The 24,433-nt window shown below is 44.6% G+C and overlaps 1 protein-coding gene across 7 annotated transcripts in view; it reads right to left on the bottom strand.

The window, feature by feature from the left end:
- The window catches only part of tanc2b (tetratricopeptide repeat, ankyrin repeat and coiled-coil containing 2b), a 136,814-nt gene extending 118,015 nt beyond the window's left edge, over positions 1–18,799 (bottom strand). For 6 of the 7 annotated variants that reach the window (XM_069160177.1, XM_069160179.1, XM_069160180.1 and 3 more), the window contains exon 1: positions 18,313–18,799. The gene's annotated coding sequence lies outside the window, so the exon portion shown is untranslated. Of the gene's footprint in view, positions 1–4,088; positions 4,193–18,312 lie in introns of all 7 variants that reach the window. The other variant, XM_069160178.1, reaches the window with a different exon arrangement.
- Positions 18,800–24,433: the final 5,634 nt, after the last annotated feature.

Here is a 24,433-nt window from a genome sequence, read left to right as displayed (position 1 = left end):
AGGAGACGGTTTTGAACAAACCTGTGCATACGTGGTCCCGAAGGAGACTCGCACTTTAAAGAGTTCCCTCAAAAGCCCAGACGATAACGTCTCTGTTTACCGCCGCGTTCGAGGCGGTGCTGGCGATCCCGTGCGCTCATTAATTCTGCTGAACGCGCTGCGATGAAGATAAACCGTGATTGATTTGCCAGAATGAAGTTTACCAGGAAATAACTGCGCACTTTGCAATTTACTGCAACGGCCGTTCGCAAATGTTCGCACCGACATCATCGACGAGAGACGTCCACAAGCTGCTGCGGTCTTGTTGCACCACGTCCAAACACAATACAGCAAATTGCAGGGGAGCGAGCGGAGGTGGAGCTCAGCCGGGGACTGAATAGATTATGATTTATAGGCAGGGATTTTGTTTGTTTGGAGAGGAGTGGTGGAAAGGAAGCGGCAGTTTTGACAGAGTGAAAATTAATTCACAACAATTCTGTATATCTCCCCTCCCTCTCCTCCCTCCCCCCCACCCCCCCCCCCCCCCCCCCCCCCACACACACACACACAAATGATTGTGAAGGAAGCTGTGGCACAGCTCAGTCGAGACTACAATGCAGATTTGCTTTTTCATGCCGTTCACGTCATGTTATTTCTCAAACCATACATTAGCGCAGATTGATTTCTGCGCCCTTCATTTCCTGCGTTGGAGTCTGGCTTCTGCGCCGTGGTCACCGTGGAGACCACCGTAAACCGGGCAACGTTATGCCTAATAACATGAGTTTAAAATGGACATTTGAAGTCCGTTGTTAAAGTGAATGCTTTTAGCAACGGTTTTCCTCAGAAATTGCCTTGAAAAGAATTATCTCTGCCTGAGGAGCGTCAGCCGCGGCTAAATTATAGAGCATTCTGCCCTTTTGTCGTATGTACGCGTGGCTTTACTGAGAAGACAAACGCATACAAAAAAAAAAAAAAAAAATCCTCACAGGGTGTAAAAATAAAAAGCCTCTCGGAGCTCTTTCATCTATAACTACCGATATTTCTCCTTCAAACAGCAGTTCTCTTCAAAGCCGACGCAGCTGCCTCCCATCTCAGGCCACCGAGACCACCGTTAGCCAATGTGTCCGGCTTCAAAGCCACCAGGCATAAAACGCTTTAATGAGCTGCATGACAATTAGACCAGCGCGTAGCTATAAGCGTGCAAGTCATGCCAGACGCTGTAGAGCATTTCATTTTAAACCATCGGGCTTCTTTCAGGAAATTCTCGGTAAATACAATTTACCGTTATGTCAGTGTTGCTAGCTGAAGTAAATCCTTCTCATTAGTTTTCTGGCGGTCCGTCTGAAAATAATCCGTCATTAATTAGTAAATAAACGTCCCAAAAAAACAAAATCGGCGTTTTTGGGGGCGGTGTCTGTTTGATTGACGGGCCTGTGGTGCAGTCAGATTACAGCTCATGTACTCATACATCACATGATGCACCAACATCATCAGATCATCTACAAAGGCTCTCCAGCATACCCGAGTCTTTAGCCATGTGTCTCGGGCCACTTAGCCGGTGCGCCCTGCCAGCATCACATCCCTTGAACATTTCAGCTACCTGGATAAATAAACTCTTGAGTCGTCGGTGGGTTCGCGGCTACAAGTCTCGACAGGAGCCCAACAACAAAAAGGAACGAGATCAAACCGGGTAGTGCAGCTCGCCCACAATTCAAACAGAATTTGTCCTGCCACCTAAATCGGTTTCCGTCACAACCGACTGTCAGCGTTGGCGTTTGTGGGTTTCGGCGTGTCAGGTTTGACACAGCTCCCTTTTCAGTAGCCGTGGGCTGCGGCGAACAACCTCCCACACACCCCACTCGGGACCATCTTCCTCCCGATTCCCCTCCCCGGCTCGACAACGCCGATCGCTCTCATCGTCTTCCCCCTCCAGCGCCGAGCCGGGGATTAACCGCCTGAGGCGTCTGATTGGTCAAAGCGACGACCATCAGCTATTAAAAGAAAGCCTGCAAAAGAGCTTTTCTGTCACAAGTAACCCAAAGGCGCATAGAAATGAGGAACTACGGCTTCGTCACAAGTCCGTGCTGGAAATAATACACCGCGAAACCACCGCCTAAAAGCTTCCAGCACATCACGTTTGAAGACGTGCACAATGGAAGGGCTGGAAGGCAGCGCTTCGCGTGCCTGGAGACGCTGTCATGTTTCTGCATCTCTGCACCGGTGACCAACGCAGGAGCCGCCACGCAACGTCAATCACAAACTGACAGAGCGCTGCTGCAGGCCAAAAGGTAGCAGGCAGCCTTTCTCTGGTCCGACACTCTTGGAAATTACAGGATTTTTTTTTTTTTTGCATCTTTGAATTGATGCAAAAGAACGCAAGATAAAACTGTTTGTGAAGTTGACAGAGAAGAGGAAGAAGAGGAGGACGTGAAAAGTGAAGTTTTTTTTACGCACATCAAACCGATTAACTTAGCTGCGACGAAGAAATTCCTCCCTCGCCGTCTCAGACGCGACTTAACGCGGACCTTTCGTGCCGGTTTACGGTGAGATTATAACTCACGCCACCTCCCAAACAGCGCGAGCAGACTGTGCGTCTTTTGTGCCGGCCCCGGCTTTTACCGCCGTGGAATCCCCGGAGGAAGAAAAGAGCCAGTGTCGTGCGGTCAGAAGGCATTTGAGTCAAGACCAAAAAAAAAAAAAAAAAAAATTGGTGTCAGCACTTTCTGCCGGGGAGCGAGAGGGCCGGCGTTCAGAGCCGTTGGCCTCTCGCTCGGCGGAGACGCGGGGTTTAATGGGAACTCTTCCGCCCCATTTGACCGGCGCGCAACTTACAGCCCGCAGTCGCACGCGTGCGAGCCAGCGGCCGTCACCCCGCGCGCCTCTCCGCGGCCCGGGCGCCGCGCACTCTCTTTCCACAGCTGACGGAAGTCGTTCGTCTTCGGGCGCACACTCGAGAAGCGACGGACCTGATGCGTGCGGATGAGACCACGTTAAGCCCCGTTAATGAGGCTGCGGAGGTCACCCGCGATCGCTTCTCTTTTCTCTTTTTCTTTCTTTTTTTGTACAACTCCTTACTTTCATTGTCCGGCCATCAAAATGATCTTATCTACTTCTTCGGCGCCGCCACCGTCGCGTTCGTTCGGACTCCTGCGACACCAGAAGGTCTCGCTTCGTATCTATTTCGGAGCCGAGCAACAATTTCACGGCCGGCTGGTCACACAGTAATTACACACGGCCTCAAGCCGACGCGTCGATCGGTGCTCGGGGGACGCTTCTTCAAAATAAGACTCGTTTTGAGGGACAGCTTGCTGAAGAGGCGACGGCAGCTCCGCCGCAAATTCGCAACGTAAACAGAAGCAAACGATCACCAATCTGTTTCCCGGTTGATAGTTTTTCCTGAACAAACAGAAGGAGATATTCTTCAGTGCCGACTCTCCTCTTCCGGAAACGTGCATAAATGTCAGTTTTGAGAACTACAAGCGTGAACATAAAGAATTCTTCTTTTTTTTCATGATTTCGAACAAGATCATAAAAAGTCCAGTTTTGCTGTCTTGTTTTGCTTCTTTCGTTTGATTTTGTGATGACACTTTGGTAAATTTGAGGGAAGTCGTGCCCGGCTTAGCCGTGCAGAACTTGCTCTGCATGACATGTTTAAACATGCTGAAACGAAACATGCACCAATCATGTTTTTGTAAAATGTGAGATAAAATTCCAAGATGGAATCAAAATGGTAAGTTAAGCGAACAGTAATTGTCTTACGTTGATCTTTAAATGTTAAACTATATATATATTTTTTTTTTTTTTTTTTTTTTTTTTGGTAAGCATCCCATTAATGAAAAAGCTGATCGGCTGCCGTGTGGACAAGAAAAGAAAAGAAGGTTGCACAGTTTAAAATGCAAGTCCTCTTAAGTTTACCCGCAGAAATAGCAAATTTCATCAGAACAAGAGCATTCATTATTGTCTTGTTTACGGCCTACTTACAAAACCCAAGTTTTAACAACGCATCTTTTGTCGTGTGAATGCTACGTCGCGTGGCGGTGCAGTTAGGTGTAAAGAGGTCCCAGCTCCGCTCTGGTTAAAGTGCAGTGAAACTTGAGAGAAGGACTCACCATGAGTAGGCAACAAATCCGGCTTTGAGGGCAGTGAGGCGCTACATTTCGCTGGGCTGAACCACAGTCCTGATCCCTCTCCGGAGGGGACACCCGGCAGCTCTCTACAAACAAAACAAAAAAGGCAACCACAGAACTTTCAACTCGAGGTGAGCAACGAAACTGAAAAGAGCCTCGTGTGGACGCGCAGCAGAAAACGGCAAGACGCAATTGGACGTCCAAGTGGTGTGCCGAGTCTGGCCTGGACGATCTCTGTCAGAGGGCAGAGTGGGACAGTAGACACTTGTCACATTCTTCAGGGGGTGGATCTGACAGAGTGCTGCTTTCAGAGATGTGATGAAGATCCCCCAACCACTCCCGACGACATGTATTTTTATGCCATTAGATGGCGAGTTTAAGAAGAGAGGAGGGAGCGGTGGTGGGGGGGTAAGTATCTGTGTCAGCAGCAGTCATGGGATAAACATTGAAATGACTTGAATTGGAGAGGTGTAAAGCCGAAATGACGCACGTTCGAGCGTCTCATTTATTCTCTTCAACACACGCGTTGGCGCTCCGGCCGAAACGTTGACGTTCTCATATCGTCTGTCCATAAAAGTTCGTTAAAAAAATAAAAAATAACAGCCCATCGATCAGTTGCAGCTGAATTGGCCCGCAGAAACGCACGAGAGCGTAATGAAAAAGTTCTGAGACAGTTCCCGTTGCGCACGAATGAAGTGCAGCGGGAACAGATGTTGATCCAAGTTACATCACTCGCTCATCACCACCACCTGCGGTGCACACGTTTTTGAAAGCACTGCCACACGTGCATTTTTCCAATTGAAACCACGGACCTGAAACCCGAGCGTCCAAGTTTGTGTCAATCTCTGGGAACCCGCAACAGAGGAGGCCCTCGAACGCTTCGGAAAATCAACGGCAATGAAGTAATGAGCCGGGGGGGGGGGGGGGAGGCGTCCTCGGAGATTAAACCGGCCCACGCTTTTGGAGAGGGGATGTTATTTGGTTAGTTTATAAGAGGAGCGCTCAAATATTTGTTAAAAGAAAACACAAAGAGAAATCTCCCCCGACATAATTCGACAAATTCATTCAAGCTTCATAAACGTATTTCTCCCTCTGTAGTTTCCTCCAGTGTCAACACAGCTGATTTCCTCATAGCCATTAAGGACAACTAAGATTAAAAGGAAACACAACGTCAATGTCAACGCCTTCAGACAAAAACTGCGACAGAGTAATCAAGTTTCCTCAAGGGTACCACACGGGCTATGAATTTTTTTTGTTGTTGTTGTTTTTTTCATTTTGTAATTACCGTTTCCACTGTCGTCTCTTTGGGGAACACTTTATAAGACTTAATCTGAATTTCACCCTGAGTTGCCAACACGTTAATTAAGCCGAGTCGACCAAACGGAGTCTGTAAGAAAGCCATCTCCATCACTCGGTGTTAAGATTCTCCAAAATATTTTTGTTTGGCACTTCGCAGGCTTGAAGGGGAAATCGAAGCAGCTTCTGTGAGGCCGCGCTCCGGGTAACATTGGACTTTTTTTCATTTAAAACGAATAAAAAAAAAAAAAATTTAAAAAAACGTTGGCGAGATCCCACACAGTAATCTTTTAATAAAATCTCACCTCCTAAATCACAAACTATTTTCATCTTTTACAGATTTTCTTGCTTCTTTCTCCGAGAAGGTTCGCTTCTGCAGGTTTTTTTTTTTTTTGGTTTGTTTTTTTTATGCGTGTGAGAAAAACTCTGGAGGAGATCGCTAAAGACTCGGGGTTAAAGAAATATGGCACAGGTCAGCGAGGGACACTCCCCTTGTCACTTGAAGCTGGCGGGGTCACATTGGTGGAGCAGCTGCCCCCCCCCCACCCCCCACCCCTCCAGCAGACGATGATGAGAAGAGACGCGAAACGCAAAACACCTCCCTGCGCTATTCGTCTGGTCTACAATGATACGCATTGTTGCGGCAAAGTCTGGCACGCAATGTGAAAATAGCTCTCGTCCCACAGATGAGCGAAATCTCAATCGTGGGGCCGAACACATAATTCTATTTGTCCGCTGGGTTTCTGTATTATTCACTGAAAAGGCCAGAAATAATATCAAAACAAAATTATGTGACCAACCCTCCCCAAGTCCTCATTTCGCTGATAAATATGGCATTTAAGCTTTCCCTCTCATCTCCTTCCTCAAAGGCCACGAGTGTTTAAGCTTTCATGCAACACAAATGCGTCTGTGTGTGTGTGTAAAGGCCAGCAGCTCGTGTTTGCCTTCTTTGCGCCTGCAAAAGCTTCACGTCGTGAAGAAAACCACTGTTCAGTCCAATTTGAGAAGTGGGTACTCAGACAAATTGGTCCGCTCAGAACATATGCTCGACCTATATTCCTGACCGTATTTTCTATTCGGCAAAAGGTCGGGGAGATAAAACACGGCGCGCCGCGTACGACCTACTTCCGTGCAAATCCACGGCCGCGTTGCTTTAGATAATGCTGATGTAGACTGGAGATTAAGAGAATAGGTAACGTAAACTGGTGGCCGAAGGTGTTTCCTTTGACTGTGTGCTGTAATGCTGCCTTCGTTTCAGGTCACACGAGCATGAAAAGTCTACATGAGACCGTGTTTATTGCATCGTAGGCAGGTGTTTTCAGCATTACAAACTGTCCTCGTGTCCTCCGCGGCCGAATCCACGCGTGTGCGTAACAAATGAACGTGGACACGCGTCCTCTGAAGTCAAAACTCACCGATCCACTGCTGCCACCAGACAAAACTTCTCTCTGTAAAACTCAGTTTGACCCGTGTCGGTCGGTCCGAAGCAGTGGCGCGACCATCGGCAGTCAGAATTTCAGGTCTTGAAACTAACAATTCAGCGACGTAACTGACCTGATTGTGAAAGCTTCATATATCACCTTCCCACCTTCTGTGCAACACTTGTGGTTTTAGTTAATTGCCAATTTTGTCCTTAAATCTTTTAGAAAACATTAAAACAAATTTAACTTTTTTTTTTTTAAAGAATATTTCTTTTACTCATCACTTAAACCTTCAATTTGGTTGGTTTGTTCTCAAATGGAAGAAGGCGTACTGGGAAATGCTAATTTGCTCATCCGATGATCTTACTTCCTTGTCATTTGCGATGAACTGCGTTGAAATCGTAATAATTATTTCTCTGTGGTTCAATCTTTTCGGAAGAATTTCTGCTGGAAATGGACAAGACGGTAGCAGCGTAGGTTAAATATGTTTGCGCGTGCACACGAGCGTGCGCTTGTGAAAAATCTGGAGGCCGATACAGGACCGATCGCAAACCCTTTCCGCTGCAGCGACCCTCCACGAGGTCTAAGAGGCCGCGCACTCCTCTCCACGTCCGCCACATTCACTGGTTCTTAACCTCAAAGGCCGCCGACTCAAAAGTACCGTATCGCCCGCTCCCATTCAGCGCGGAGGAAATGGACGTAGCGCGAATCTAAATGAACCTACTCATCAGCAGACACGAGGCACTTCCCCTGAAATGGAGGTGTAAGTGCTGCCGAGCTGCTTTTTTTCCCCCCCATCACTTTCACAACAATGCAATTTCTATTGTGACACTTCCGGCCTTTCCCGGTAAACCCACGCGCGCCTCTCTTTTTTTTTTTTCACCTGCTTCAGCGTCCTTTAAGCGCAGGCGCCCCTCTTTCATCGCGGGCCACCCCCCCCCCCCACACACACACACACACACACACTACCTCCAACACTTAAAGAAACCAGCTGTAAGTGTGCATAACCATTTGATAGCAAGACAAAAAAACAACAACAACAACAACATCTGAGCCTGGCAGGTGTCTGTGCTTTAAGCGGCAGGTACGGTACGTGTTTGAATGACAACGTGTCAAGCCATTACGTAGCTCACTGAGTTAACAGGGAGTTTAAACAATACTAACCCTCTCGAGGAACGCCGACCATCTGCCAGTCTACACTCAGCAAAGCGTGAAAAGTCTGCGAGCGCTTTGCAGCGACTGCTATTTTGAGCACCCGGCTTTATCGCACGCGGGCGTCGATCAAGATGAATGAAACGTTTAGGCGAACACGAGTCTGAGAGCCCCGTCCTGGCAGCCGGGGCTGGAGCCTTCAAAGCATGGAGAATGGGATCTGGGGTATGGGAGCTGGTTTTAAAGCGTTGCCTGGGATTAGCCCCCTTTTTTTCTTTAAACCCATCTCATTACAGCAGTTACATCTCATAAAAGAGAGGGAGATGAAGTAACAGCGCTCCGTTCTCGACACTCGCTGCTGACGTCGCGGCGGAGCCCCGAGCCAAATGACTTTCCCTCGCAGTCTTTAAGTCTCGATCGCGGACGGACAGCCGAAGGAATCGTAAAGACGACCGAACCGACCGAACCGACCGACCGACGGACGAGCGCGGTCGCTGTTAAATGTTCCGACGTGAAATTAAAGCGCGTTAGAAATGTGTGCGTTTTCCCACCGAGCTCACAGAAAAGTCGCTAACCAACTACTGTGTCGCGACCTCTGTGACTCCGTGTTAAAAATGAACGCTTCGAGGGGAGGAGGATGGGGGGGGCCTTCTGCGTGTCTTGATGTATAATTGACGAGGGGACGTAATATAGTTTCCTGACTGGCATCAACGCTCCGTGGGGTTTTCAGCTGGATATTAATTAGAGGCTCATTAGGCATTTAGAGGACGGCGGTCCCTCTGGCTTCCTGTAGCCCGCTGTGAGAGTGGCTGACCCTAACCTTGAGGGGAGGCTGGCGCCCTCTGTGTCTTTTCAGCTCTGGGAGAAGCTGTGTCAGTCATCCATTCCTTCCGAATCTCATAATTGAAAAAAAACAAAAAAACAAAAAAAAACCCTGTATTTTAGAAATATAAAAAAAGAAAAAACACAACATGAGCTAAAAAGGTCCGATTTGAAAGACAGCCAATAACTTTTAATTAAAGGATAATACAGTAGCACACACACACACCACACTTACAGGGTTTTGTTCCCTCAGTGCGCTAACAGATGGGGCTCTCACATGGTAGCACTCTTACTTTTGTAGTACTTGAATTCCTGCAGGGTAGTTTTGTCTCGGATCACACGCCGACGTCCTGCACTTACAGGAAACAACCGCAGCATGTGAACACATCACCCGTCGACGTATCTGCCGGCTTTGATTAATTTACTCTGAAATTAACGTGTTTTCGTGCCCTCTGTTTAAACCCCCCCCCCCCCCCCCCCCCCCCCCCCCGAGATAAACACACTGGTGGCTTCTGTCCTGCAGCAGTTAGTGGAAAAAGAAACCCTTTTGTGTGGCGTTCAGGAACAGCTGCAGCTTCCTCAGACGCCTTAATTTGAAAATTCTTTATGCCAATGGCCCCGCCCCCCTTTCCTCTATGTAGCCAAGATGGCGACCGTTTTGAGGTGAAAAGTGTCCAGCGCCGCAGAGTTCAGTGTGAACGCACTCCAAATAGTGGAACTACGTAAATATCTCAAGGGCTCCAACAGCGGCCTGATCTTTTTGTGGTGGCAGAAACTCAACTAAGTATGTTAACATGTTAAAAAAAAAAAAAAAAAAGTGGTAAGTAAAAGTTGTGAATTAGTTAAGAGCGTAAGCTAGACTCTTGCAGAGTGTATTGCAGAGAAATGCATTAATCTGTGTGTGTGTGTGTGTGTGTGTGTGTGTGTGTGTGTGTGTGTGCGTGTGTGTGTGTGTGTTTGCTGCATATCTGCATGTTTAGTCATCCAGCCTCGTGCAGCCTCTCCGTATTGGTGCCCCCTCGGTGTGCCGTTCAGGGCAGAGGTGGAGTGGAGTATTTTTAGACCGACTCAGAGGGGACTCTGTGTCCTCACTGCTAACACAATGAACTCTCATGCCTGAACAAGGACATATTTCGTTGACTGGAGGCTAAAAGCAGTGCAGACCACTCCCATACCTTCAAAACAAGCCACTGTCGAAGAAACACCTCCCGACTAAAACCAACTAACCCCGCAGTGTACGGACTCTGTCAACGGGAACATTTATCTTTTCATACGATAACAAAAAAAAAAACTGACGTATTCAGAACATTTTTTAAATACGGGGTTAGACAATGCTTCCATTACAGAAGCAGAGTCTGGTCGAAACGTGCCCCAGCAGAGTGGAGACTTTTCATTTTAGAGGACAAGCCCATGCAGCCTGCGATCATTGTGGTCACTAATCTGGCATTTGGGTCGAACCCTTTTTGATCTACACGCACTTTCCTTTTTGCGATGTATGTACAACGGAGTGAAAACCATCGCGGTCGGAGTAAAATACAATAGTTTAGCTGAAAGGAGTCTTAAAAATAGCCCGCATACTGTGCCACGTAGCATTACAGGGCTGCAGACTGACAGTGGGCAGACCAAAGGGCCACTTCACTTAGCTTTGATTCATTTAAATCGGGATTTGTTGCCCGTGGGCACTGCATTCAGTGGGTTCACTCGAGCACTTTGTGCACAAAGCAGCATCTTTTTAAAAAAAAAAAAAAGCTGTATATTGCACTTTAACATTTTACTTATTTTGTGAAGTACAAAGTGCAATCTTGAAATTACACAATTGTGGCCTTACTGCCTTCCAATATTAGACCATAGTAGCAGGGTAATATATTAAAGTTAAAGCAAAAGGTTTAATGTACTTAAAACTAAAACCCCACAAATTTTATATCATCATTTTATTTGTTAAAATCTGTAGAAACTGACAAATTTGTTTTTTTGTTTTTTTTTACTATTTATCCTGATGTGGATTTCATAAATGACCTGAAACAGTTAATTAAGTTTCAAAGCTGTTTTCCATTATTAATGATATATGATATATAAATAAATAGATAATCAATACTTCTCTACTTCTGGAATTTTTTTTTTAATTTTTTAATTTTGACTGGAAAAAAAATGAAGGGATTTCAAAATACTGACCAAGTTTTACAAGGTCTTACATTATGACCGAAACAGAGTCTTTTATCTCTATTAAAAAATGTATATATCAGACCCTTTTGACAAAGGAACAAAGTAAACAAGCTGGAATGAAAATCGGGAGACTCTTTGGCAACGTTAGCGCAAAAATAATAAAGATCACACACGTGATGCTAAAACCAGAGGAAAAAAACTGAAGACTGACAACTGATAAGAAACGAATCTCATCAACTCACAGGAATGTGTGAATAATCACAACAATCGTGGTAAACCGCCTGATTCAGCATGACAATCAGAGACCAGGGAACAGCACGGTCAGTGTTATCTCACTTCTGAGACAGATTTAAAGTCATGTGAAGCATTTTGAGAATACAAATCCATAGGCGGTGGTGAGATCGATTATTTAAGATGTTTATATCATTAGAGCAGAAGAAATGGGTCCTTTAGGTTCAGGTTGCGACTGTGTATTCTTCCGCCGGTGGAGTTCTTCTCCTCAAGTCTTAAATTCACTGTAGTTCATTAATACAAAGGGAATCATTGAGAACAATGCGGTCCCACACTCGAAACAACGCTAGGTTTCATAAAATCCTTTTCTCTCTGCTCCCCACGCTCGTCGTCACACCCCGTTTTAGCACACAAAGCCAGTGAGAGCAGCTGTATTAACAACAACGAGTCCACTATGTTCCACAGACACAAAAATGCCTGGCAAATTATAATGAAGTTAACCCATTAATGGCGCTTCACATCACCGAGGCCCATCTCCCACTGCTAAACGAGCGGCACACAGAGAGGAACAGTGGCGCTATTTAGATATGACAGAGCGCCAGTGTTTCGTTGACCGCTTCACGTCAGCCCAGATCCCATCACAGAGCCTCGGCAGCCGCGGAGTCGGTGCACAAACACCGAGTTAGGTGACGTGGTGGTAACCCTGTTTGTCTTGCGCTGAACCTATTAGAGAGCTCCGCCGTTCACGGCGGATGGGAAAGGCGTCGGTAATCTGCTGATAGAGGCGCCAGATGTTGTGAGGAGAACGAGACGCGCACGACACTCGGACGGCCGAGTCTTTGGTGCGTGTGCACCAAGCGGCAACCATCAGTGACGTCACACCATCGGTTTGTGACCGTTAAAAAAAGCCTCGAGTTTGAATAATGGCCGTTGCCATTTTGGTGGTGCAAGGGGGGGGGGATCTGACTCGATCTGAATGGAAACCCGACGATACAACATCCCGCCCGCCAATAGTGGAAATCTGACTGCACCACGGGCCTGTCAATCAAACAGACACAGCCCCAATAACACGTGTTTTTGAGGCCTATTTTCAAATCAATGACAGAATTATTTTCGAATGAACCCCCAAAAAACAAATAAGAAGGACCAAAAAATAACGTGAAAACATGCATTGACTTAGAATTTTATGAGAGAAGTTGAATGGGAGTCTACAGAGGCGAAGGCTTTTTGGAGCCAACCCCTAGAGGCACTCGGTGGTATTGCAGCTTAAGGCACTTCCGCATCTGCCTAACTTTTTCAGACCCGGAAGCTACGTCCACTTTTATATACAGTCTGTGTTGTGCACAGGAGTCAGTGAAGAAACTATCTGGTGGGTGTCCAGCTGAGGGGGCAGAGGTCACCGGTTGCTCCCAACAACACTGTAAAGACAAAGTTGTTGGTAGAATAATGTATCTGTTGTTGCAGCTTTGAGACACAGCTTTCAAGCCTGATGAATACTCTGTCATTCATCTGCCATCAGCAGCTGGGGCCGGCTCAAGCAGCTGCCTAATAGGCTAACGGGGATCTTGGGTTCCCAGGAGGAAGGTTGAGTGGCAGACTGATTGGATACAGAAGCATAGCCAATCTTTGTTATCTAACGGCACGGCCATCTTGGCAGAATCAGGTAATGCCATGTAATTTAAGAGGTAGCGCGCATAAAAGAATGCACTTTTGCTTGTCCAGTGAAAAGTGATTAACTTGATTTCATTAAAAGCTGCAATGCAGCAATAGGGCTCAAAGACTCTAGACACAGCAGTAACTGCCAGTATGATATATATCTGTGCAAACTATGGGGAAAGAGGTAGAAATGACTTCCCACACATCCCCGGATCGGCGAGCTCCTGGTCTTTAGGCCGTGCTCACTCAAATACATCCCTTTGAACATGTTGTTACAAGTCAGCATCTTTCAGCATTTAAAGGCCAGTCACAGATACTTTTACATCCACACTGAGATGACAAAACAGACATTTCTTTGTTTTTATTGTCTTGCAAGCAGAGAATGCCAGCAGTTCAATTCTAATTATGATTATTTGAAGTATACATGTCCTGTTAGTTCAGATTTTTGGCTTAAACAAGATGTTTTGCTGATAGCAGACTGTGACCTTAACATAGAGTTATGTGCTTTTTTTTTTTTCTTTTTTTTTCATGCGAATGACATTTCATGTTTTTTTTCCAAACATTTCTCATAAAATGAGCTTTGAAAAATCTAAATCAGATGTCGGCTTTAAAGACAGCAAAATGTGAGACAGCCACGCTTTGGGCTGCCAAGTGTGAAAATGACACGTTTTGCAAGCGTGAAACTTACACGCACGCAAAATGTCATGAGATGGAGATCACGTGACCAAAAACTGAGGTTTTTGAAGTGCAAATGACATTTTTTTTTTAACAGTAGTATGAGGTAGGAGCGGCGGCTTGGTTGTTAGTCACAGACTACCATGCGCGACGAAGAGGTTCGAATGCAGCAGGTGAAAGAGGGTTGTTTTTTCTTTCCCTTTGCTTTCACGGGAGGGGAGGGGGGGGCGTGTAAATAAAAATGCAAAGCTGCAAAGAAAACAGCTGAGGAAGCTCTGACTATCAGTCTCTCTCCAAACAGTCCATCAGCCCCTTTATCTCTTCTGATTCGGTACAGCAGATCTTGTGACACACTTTCCTCTCTGGGACGTATAACTCGTTACCACGATACTGTAAGGATACATACGAAATGACTCTTGACAACCGAACACATGCTTCTCCTGGATATACAAAACACAACGCTGTGAAAAGCAGGCGGACTAAAATATTAGGCGAGAAAAACACAAACCTCAACTTATAATATATTGATGCAGTGCTCCCATTTATTGTTGTGAAACCGTAACTAGGCCTTCATATCATAATAGCCCCCGTTGTAGCAGACGAAAAACACCAAAGCACTTTGATCCGACGATGTATTTTCGGTTTGAGCTGCTGGATTCTGTCTAAGGTGTAAATCCAACTCCTTTGAAGACGAACCGGCAACAGCAAGTACAAGAAATACAAAACAGTCTTACCAGCCGTCGTCTGAGTCAATTCAGTTTTCATTGTTATGAAATCATACACCTTTTTAATACAGAATGTCTTACCCAACATACTGCCGCACTGCCGCTGTGGTTTTGTTGAAATCTCTCCTCAGTAACAAAGCCAGAAAAATCTATATGAAGTGGTTATTTGTGACAAATAATAACCCAGAACAACCTCGATTGTTTGAACCGCCGCAACAGAGAGACGATTCCTAATACAAACTTCATCTTGTCAAAGCCAACGTGGTACAAGCAGGTGCGAGCCAGAGTCAAATTGTACTCATCTGAAACTCGATGAATGTCACCGACTCCCGGCAGAAGAAGAGACAAAAGACGAGCGACAGCGAAGCGCGGCGTTATTTTTCTGATGGGGAAAAAAAAAAGTAGAAAGGCCGAGATGAAACAGCCCGGCTTTTACCTCGGAGTCTGGTCGCGAACAAGAAAGAGCCGAGTGCCAAAGAAGACGCTTTTTCCGCATCATTATTACATAATCAAAAGGGCCACACCGAAATGAGGGACATGCCTTAGGAGAGGGCGTCTCATTAAAGGAGTTCAGCGCGCCTTCGTTTCCTCCAAATGAGGCAATTTCAGAGGGTTTTCACAGAGCGTCTGGAATATCTTTATCCACTGATTTTTCAACTTATTAGAGACGCTGCTGGGTTTTGCCGCCAAGTTGGTTGTATTTACACTGCTCAATATCGGAAATTTACCTTGAGGGCCGTCACAAAAAGCATACGACACCTTCTGTCCTCGGAGCCGCCATTTGAATAAAGACCAAATTGGACAAAAAGTAAGCGTCCCTTTTAAAGGATTGACCGACAGGCCGACTAATTTACAGTACGGATGTGTGATGTTATTGCTGTGGTCCGCTTAGCTTTGCATTTCTAATATGATTGCTTTGCCCACTCTTGGGGAATAAATTGAGTTACTGGCCAAGAAGGAAATAAATTATGACCAAAATATCAATTTTTATTTCCTTCACACTGCATTTTTTCCCCCAAACTGATGATCATGCTATTCATACCACAGTTCACACATTCATGTACACAAAAATAAAAAGCCAAGCATTTTTTTTTTTTTTCCAACAGGCTTTTCCTGGTTTCGTTGACCCGCTTTTCCTTTCCTGATTAAACCAACATAAAGAGTGTCGTTTGCCTCAGCGCTCTGGGACATGAATCACAACATCCCGCAGGACGACACCTTTATTCCCCGCGCAGGAAACATTCTGGCGTTTTCAGAGCTGATAAGATTCAGAGAGCAACACCCGGCGCTGTCGGGCTCGGTCATGGATGCACAGCAAAAGATCTGTTTAACCTCATTAAACAACAGACCTATTCATATCTGAAAGAGCCGTCACACGTTCGTCTGCAGTTACAAGTCTCTTAATTAACTCCGGCTACTTTCAAGAATACAAAGTCAGGCGTATAATTGTAACGTTTTTATTTGTGTCTGTCAAGACAGTGGTATCCAATATTAATATTTATGTTGTCTTGTTTTATGAAGAAGTGTTGTTGGGCCTTTTTTATTGTCCCCAGTTTGTCTTAACCTGCCTCACTTTCTCCTGATTTAATCTACATTTCCAAGACGGAGTTTCAGTGACCCGGAGAATAAGAATGTGCTTGAACCTTTCAGCTGTGGGATTAGTTGAAAAGATCGATGTCCGTACGCAGACGAGGGGTTTTCTGGTCAAGAAAAAGTGAATTTGCCCTCTTATGTAAAAATGTCCTGTAGCTGAGACGTATCAAGACTATTGTCAGCGAAAAGAAATTGTAAATCTGTCTTTGTCCTGAAAATTAAACCATGAAATGTTTGTCCGTGCACTCTAGAACGAGGCGCCGAAGCATTTTCTGATCTGACAACCCCATCAGCTCTGTGCCTTTTAAAAGCAGAAATCCCAAATGAATCTATTTCATGACATGACATCACGATATTTAATGGTTTGGTTCGGTTTGGACACAAAAACTATTTGTTTATTTGTGGGGAAAGATCCAGCATGGGTTTAACTTTCTCAAGATTGTGGGGTCTTCGTTATGGCTACAATACACAATTGAGATCAGCGAAACAATCGTGGCCACATTTTGGTTGGAAATGTGGGAATAAACAGCAATCTCCGATGTTATAATCTGATGCTTTGTTTACCCATCCATCCACCCCATTGTTTAAACTCACAATAACTGGCGCTTGGAATAAAATGTAAAGTCTGGACAAAGGAAAGTGTTCCTATAGTCACTGATTTAACAACGCCTGGAGGTATTTACCTAACAGATACCAAGTGGCCCTAAAAAAAATAAAAAATAATCAGGAATATGGACAAAATATCACGAGTAGCTGTTTTTACTGTCAGTAAAAAGATTTGACCTGCAATCTAACAGAGTTTAGAGGGACTGCTTTTAGCGTCAGTTTTGATTTAGAGATACAAGCTGTCTTATTGATAATGTATTTTTTTTTTTTGAAATACAGTAAAAGGCTGAAGTCTGTTTCGTGTCAAATTAAGTTTTGGGGAAATCCTTCACTCATTTCGCCGCAGCCGAATCTTTTTGTTTCAACCTTTGTCCTGTCAGCGAGCAGTGAGCGGAGGGACTGAGTTGGCTCGGACGGTGGAAAACAAGGCCTTGTCGCTGCCCCCCCACCTCTCCTCACCCCTCCTCACCCCTCACCCCCTCAGAGCAGGGAGAGATAAAAAAAAATAAAAAAAATAAAAAAGTTTAGGTCTGGTCGGCTAAAACAGAAAAACATCATGATCTCATGATGGAAAAACCTCCACACAGTGAACTTGCAGATGTGTGTCAGGAGTGGGGTGTAGCGAGAGAGGAGCGAAACTAGCGCGTGTCATTGATGTGAGGAGGAGAGAACACTTTGAGGATGACTGTCTTTTATCTGCGCCGAGCCGAGCTGACAACCAAGAACTTGAACAGAAAAGTACAGGGAGACGACAGTCATCTCCAGCCTCATGCAAAAATCATGAGGGCTGGAACTCAAATCTTACTAGTCTGCAGACCTATTTTTTCCCCGATAAATGCTTTATCACAGCACTTCTCTGGATGCTGTAAAGGCAGAGTTTGCAATTGTAAGAGCGTGTAAACTATACGCTCTAAAAAAAAAAAAAACAGACATTTTCCTGCGTGACAGCTTTTGCTATATAACAAATCTTCCGTGTTAAATCAAAACGGAGAAAACAATACATCCAAGGCGGCTGCCAAAGTTTTCTAATAACTATCGCCATCCGAAGCAGATTTACTTTATTCTATCTGAAGTGCTGAATGGGGGGGGGGGATCATAGGGAAAATAAGCGGTTTCCCCCCCCTTCCAAACAACAGGCATTACACAGATTAACAGCCTATGCTGAAACATACTATTACCACTTAAGTCCCTGTCGAGAAGGACCAGATGTCAGATAATAGGCTGTGCAGAGGGAGCTAGGTGCTGGCCTGAAGCCATTGAACAAGTAGGAACAGCTTCTTTCTTATAACCGTCCTCACTTTATGGACAGCTTGTTGTCTGGATTGCCCCCCCCCCCCCCTCTTTGTATACCTTGTTGAATACAGGTTAGACTATGAGAATGCCATGTGTGTGTAACCTCCTAGATAATTGTTAGAATACACCAAGGTTTCTGCTTTAATCATCTGCAACGTGTGTGGTGGCTTCTCTGGTCTTTAAAAGGACATGTAAGAATAAATGTCACCAATTGGTGACATGATGTTGGAGAAGAAGAAGAAAAAAAAAACACAACAATGTCTTTCACTCTTCTAATATGAAAGTAAATGCATCACACATGTTGCAGTCTTGCTGGCAATAAAAAAAACGGCTTGTGTACAAAGGAGCAGCTAAGTCTATCTCATTAAACACTACTGGGGGTGTTTATTGGCTTAGCTGGCTGGCTGGCTGGCTTTTATGCCCACGAGCAGCGCCGGGATACAGGCAGTGTATGCATGTTATAAATGGGCTGCTGCAGCAGCCTGACACCTCCAACACACATTTGTTTGATGAAATGAAGTTTAAAATGAGCCGAGGAAGAGCAGAAGTCGCAGTGGAGAGAGGATAGGTTACCTTTTCTAGGACTTGAACCAGCTTTTTGGCATCACATTCGTGCCCCTGCTCCCGCTTGCTCCGGTAACCGCGTCTTGCTGCAGCGCTCCGTGCGGCTCCTCACTCCAGATTACGCGACCGGTCCTGCACACGTTTCCGATGGGGTCCCCCCCCCCCCCTAAAAAAAAACCAACAGCGACTCCAGAAAATAAACTGCACCGATCAAAGCCGCTGCATTCACTCCAAGGTGGTGGTGGTGGAGGTGGGGGTGGGAGGGGGACAGTCAGAGTAGCGACACCCCTGGGTGTACGCGGCGCAGGCTCGGTCTGCAGCAGGTAGCGGTGGCCGGACTTGACGGCTTCCTCTCGCCCGCCAAACGTGCCGAGTGTCGGGGCTCATTCACAAGTACAGTCATGTGTGTGTGATTGCAGTCGGTCAGAGCCGGTCGGTGCCCAGTGCCACGCAGCGCCGCAACATGGAGCGCTGCCCTGCCTACCACTTTGGGTCAAGCACGTCAACGCCGTCCCAATAACAGCACTTCCGGTGTACTGGCTTTCAAAATAAAAAAAATAATAAAAACACAAGCTTAACAATGTTTACGGAAAATGGTGTGAAGCGCGCAAACTAAATACAATTACTCATCAAAATACACACGCACATAACCAAAAAAACAAAAACAAAAAAATAGAGGTCTTTTCATCAATGACGTGCTGGTGACTAACACTTTCACATTTCCGGTGTTATGCGGTTGATCTCTGACCGTCTTGACGCAGCTTCAATACCCCGGCGAGCAGACGGCGCATAGGAGCAAACATGCAGCGGGGGTGGAAGGCAGGTCTAATGAATTATTCATGACCAAAGGAGGCACTAATACCTAAATCATTCGTAATTATTCAAGAGAAACAAGGTCGATGCCAATCAAACTTCAATTCCTCTTCCCTGCAGACCGCGGCGGCTGACATTTGAAGTGATAGATGGAGAAGACGCTTGGCGAGAGTCAGACATAATCCTGACCTCTTCTCAATCAGTCAATAAAACTACAGACATGTTTACAATCAGGGATGCGGTGTGGGGTAAAGTTAACGGGGCTTGATTGTGGCATAAGAAGTTGAATGGCTTTCAGATGATCTAAATCAAGCAGTCACTTAATGTGTCATAATTCATCTTAAAGCAATTGATTATATGTGTGTTTAATTATCATTTTATATACTCTCACATCAGTGCGGATTCATAATTTGAGGTGTACTTCAGTATGTCCATTTTATGCAACATTCACTACATTTTGGAGAGAACTATTTTACTTTCCACTCCTACATTTAGTTAACAGCTTTAGTAACTTTTAAAAAAGAAGATTTGGCACAATGGCGAATATAACAAGCCTTTAAAATACAACAGTTTCTTAAAGATTAAACTATTTGGTTTCTGACTTGTTTACAAAAAGTGTTGTCTAGTAGCATTTCAGAAGTCCATGAGTTGTTAACAGCTCCACCAAATAGTCCTCTCAATCCTAAATCCTCTAAAACTTTTCGCTTGGTGTCATTTCCATAAATGTTCAAATGATCAAATATCTCAGCGAAAATCAAAGATAAGAGAAAAAGTCTAAAACTGAAAAGAGATTTGTTAATCAGAACTTTTATTTCTTCTTTCCTCTCGCTTTAATCATCTGTCGACCCCTCAGGTTATCTGTATATAAATCTGGATAAAAAGTAGATCAAACCAGCTCCACCTGCAGCAGCTATACAACAGTTGCATGCTGCTGACACACTGATGCTTCACTATTAATAATATAATGATGCCATATACAATGTTTTTTTATATCAGACAAAGATTTTGCTTTAATATTTGAACATTTTGCTCCTTATTCTTATATTCCCTTTTACCGAGGTAAGACTTTTCATATGGGACTTGTACCTGACTATTTTTACATCGCTATATTGGTACTTTTACTGAAGGATCTGTATACTTCTTCCACCCTTTTTTATTGAAGTGAATGACTGTGTGCTTATCTGGCATTAGCTATAATCTACCTATTCTCTTATCGCATTATTAATTCACAGCCGATATCTGAACTGCAGGGTAGACCCCTTCATTGCAAGACAAGGACTTGATGATCATTGCAGTTCAGCCTATCATGTGACTTGGTGCCAATTTATTGTGGTCTTTCTAGTCTTTTATTTAAATTCTGTTTTGTTTTTTTAACTTTGTTGTATTGTGAGGGCTCGCTGCTTTTTCATAGAAGTCGGGCTTTTTATCATTTTGCTGATAAGCGGAAGATGTTCACTATAGCCTGCGCTCTGTATTGTAAGCCAATTATCCAGTCTTCAAGAAAGAAGGTAATCCTTTTCTAGCACATTTGACGCTTGGCAGAATTAAGGCATGACAGCATCACACATCTCAGCGTGTAAGCCAAATATATCCTTCAGGAGACAGACACAACAAACATGCCAAAGTAGATATTTGTACTTTAAAGGTTCCTGCTCTGCAAATGGTAATGAGAAATACCTGAGGGAGGCCTTGGAAACTAGTTTTGGTGCAGGGTTTTTGACACAGTGTGTGTGTGTGTGTGTGTGTGTGCGTGATGGATGAGGTGGTCACAGATAGCCGAGTGTTTAAGCCCCCCCTCCCACCCCCACCTCACCTCTGGAAACACGCACTGGCATTGAATCAAATCCAGCCTGAGCTTCTCTTGGACTTCCCCCCCCCCCCCTCAGTCTGAAAATAAAGGATGAAAACAGTGAAGGTGAGTGTGCCGCCTGCTCTGCCTTTTTAACAGACCGCAGGAGGAGGTGAGATTAATGGGGGGCTAACACAAGATTGCAGAGAGATCAGCGGAGTGGTGGGGAGCCAGAGAAGTAAGAGAGCGGACTCAGTGAAGCCTGGCCATGGATGAACCACTGCACCTCCAGCTCCTCTGCTTCATCAGATGTTAAGCCAATATCAGACTCAAAGAATACAGTCGCATGTCGAGAGGGAGAGATCCTGGCAGAAGTCGCTTTTCTTCAACATTTTCAAATGTGAATTCACCGAATCAACTCACATCCGGGTACGTAAAATGCCTGCATTCACGTTCTCTTTAATTTAAAACAAAAAGATGTGTTTTTTTTTTTATGAGAGCAATAACTCAGAAAGCTCAGAATCTGCAGTAGCAACAGTGAGCATAGCAACAGTTGCCAAGGAGAGACAGGGCACATCCCTTAAGAGCTGATTTGCTCATTTGGATAAGTCAGCCTTGTAAAAGGAAATCCCCTCAGGACTTTATTTCCAAAGTGGTATTAGTAAAACAATATACTGGCCAAGGATAATTCTACACTGGGACGAGCTTATTTTAAAATCAGAAACATCAGTCACAATAATCAGCAAGCAAAACCAGAAGTTGTTCTGGACCATCCATCAGCGTCTGTTATATTCAGATCTCCACAGAAGTGCATCATTTAGAAAACAATACAACCAGGAATATGTCGCATTGGTGTTTAATAGTGTTACATATTAAATATAATGAATTATTTCCTCCATGTGACACTGGTAGGTAGCATGAAATGTGTCTCTTCTTATTTAAAGTCTTTTTTTTTTACCATGTCTCACAATTTTATACATTTAAAATGGTCTCTTAAAGGTTTAATGTATTTTGAATGTAAGGATTCAAAGATTAATTTAATTGTAAATTAATTTTGTTAACAATTTTCCACCAAGACTGGATCGGTTTGTTTTTCAAACTCTTCTCTATCAGTTTCTAATGTTTACCACGAAGACAAATGTACAATATTTATATTTTGGTGGAAAAACTGGCAATATGTGAGAACTTGTCAATAATTGCAAGTTTGACTCTGTAACATTCCAATTTATTTATAAGGCAACATTTTTGTGAAATAAAATAATAGATTTTTTTTTTTTTTTACAAGATTTGCAGTCACGTTGAGCACAAAAATAGTTTTGCTGTCTTAATATTAAACTGCAATTTTCTGTTTTATATAATTTCACTTACATTATTTAAAGCTACATAGAATTTTGTGCTACAAAAACATAGATGATGTCATTGTGGGGATTAAAAAAAAAAAAGTTCTGTTGAATGCCGACAGAAATCTGCAGTCAAATACGGGTCATGTGACACAGTTTCATTTTGTGAAGCGTACTTCAAATGTTGACGTCACTCAAAACTTAAGTGTGAAAGTAGTTTCCAATAAAGTTGTAAGGAAACGGTGGTGGGTACGGGTGCTACACCTTCCGACAGTCTCGGTTTTCTCCTGGATGATTTCACACCTGATGGTATCTGCAGATGTTCTTCCACGCTTGCTGGCTGCCATCTGTTATGTTGTGTCCCACGCAATCAGGTTTGTGTTGCAAGGGAAAGCTGGGAGCAACAAGACACCGAATACCTGAGTAAATATGTTTGGGCTGCGTGTGTGGTGGGGCTGCGAGGAGGGAGTGGTGGTGGTGGTGGGGGGAGGGAGGGAGTAGACCCCTGGCATGCAAACGTTATCGACACTATTGCATTCGACGTGAGCTGCAACGACGTCCTCGGAGGGTAACGTCGTCGACAACGCACGCGGATGACACCAGCTGTGGAATATACTTAAAAGCATTTTAACCACAGTCTCGTAGCAGCAACATCCAGCTCGCCTCTTTAAGTAACACCGCTTTCCAAGACGGCCTGACGCCTCTGAGACCTCTTTGCCTTCCACCTGCAGTCGTCCCCTCTGCTCTGGGAAAAGTGCTTCATCTGAGCCAGGCAGCCAGAGGAACAAAGGCTCAGTGTCCTGCCTCCGAGCCATCTCCAGTCAAACCCAGAGCATGAGTGCAGAGCTGGCAGCGACTTCAAAGATTCCCCTCAGAGACCGACCCCCCCCCCCCCCAGCACCACCATCCAGATGTAACTTTTCTATGATACATTATGTGCTGCAGGTTATGGCAGGATGCAACTGACCAGTTTTCTCTCTACCTGGTGTGTTTTTTTTTTTTTTTTTTTGGGGGGGGGGGGGGGGGGGGGGTTGTTTTTAGCTGTAATAATATTCAGTATATTTGATACCTGCCATGTTTTTATTGCAAGCCGATGATTTCTTTTGGAAGACAGCTTCTCTGTATCTCTCTTCTTCTTTTTTTTTTCCTTTCCAAGGCAATATAGCACACCCTGTGCAGTATCACAACAAGCACAGGTCTGAGCGTGCGAGAGGCGAGAGTATTAAATGGATCTACCCATGGGGGGGGGGAAGCGAGCAAACAAATACAGAGCCGAGACATCCTGAGGAGCAACAGCAAGATGAAACACCTTTTCAGCAGAACAAACACAGGGGAGATCATAGACTCGGAGCTCAGACTGTGGACTACTTCCTGGGGGGTAGCGCCACGGTCCCACATCTCCCCATATCTGATATACAGTCCAGTCAGTCGAAAGAGGGAGGAAGATGATGATGATGGATATAACAAGAGTCATTTGATCACCTTTCCGAGGACAGTTTGTCTGCACTGGATTCTCCCACCGCACTCATGGGCTTCAGTTTTTGACCTCACAGTTAAGAGCGTCACCTCTTTCGGTTCCCCCGGCCTCTAGAAGATCGCAGTGAAGAGACTGTGTGCAGAACCAAATACTGGTGATCACTAGATAATACATTTTTATTTATTTTTTTGTTACGTGCAATCAAATTTGAGGTTACCCTGCAGGATTTAGGCCTCGCTTTAAAAACACGCACTGATTAGTTGTAACTTTACAAAAAAAAAAAAAAAAAAAAAAAAAAAACCGGAGAGTAAAGTGAATTTGTGCAGGCAAGTCATGAAACAGCATTCAAATTATTCATCACATTAGATTAGTTTTCTCTCTCTGCACCAGTCGCTGTGTGTGTGGAAGGAAAGCTACCGGGATTCACATGAACTCAGGGTGCTGCAGTACATGGAGACTATTGTAGACCCACCAGTGGCTTCTGGTGAACAATTACCACCGAGTGAGATCCAATGAAAACACGTGACTGATAAGATCAGTAATAATGTTGACAATATCCCTGTCAAGTAGTATTTCTCAAACTGTTTGTCCCAGTTTGGAAACAGCACACAATTACATTTTCTGGTTTTAAAACCAAATTTCACACGTTTAATTTATTTTTTTTTGTACAAAATGGAAACATAATTTTGAAAAATCTTTATTTAGTGCAGT

The sequence above is a fragment of the Embiotoca jacksoni genome, unplaced genomic scaffold (assembly GCF_022577435.1).
Source record: "Embiotoca jacksoni isolate LCO1_2020_lvr unplaced genomic scaffold, fEmbJac1.0.p SCAF_26, whole genome shotgun sequence".
NCBI classification, from domain to species: Eukaryota; Metazoa; Chordata; class Actinopteri; family Embiotocidae; genus Embiotoca; species Embiotoca jacksoni.
This window is presented reverse-complemented; position numbering and strand designations above follow the sequence as displayed.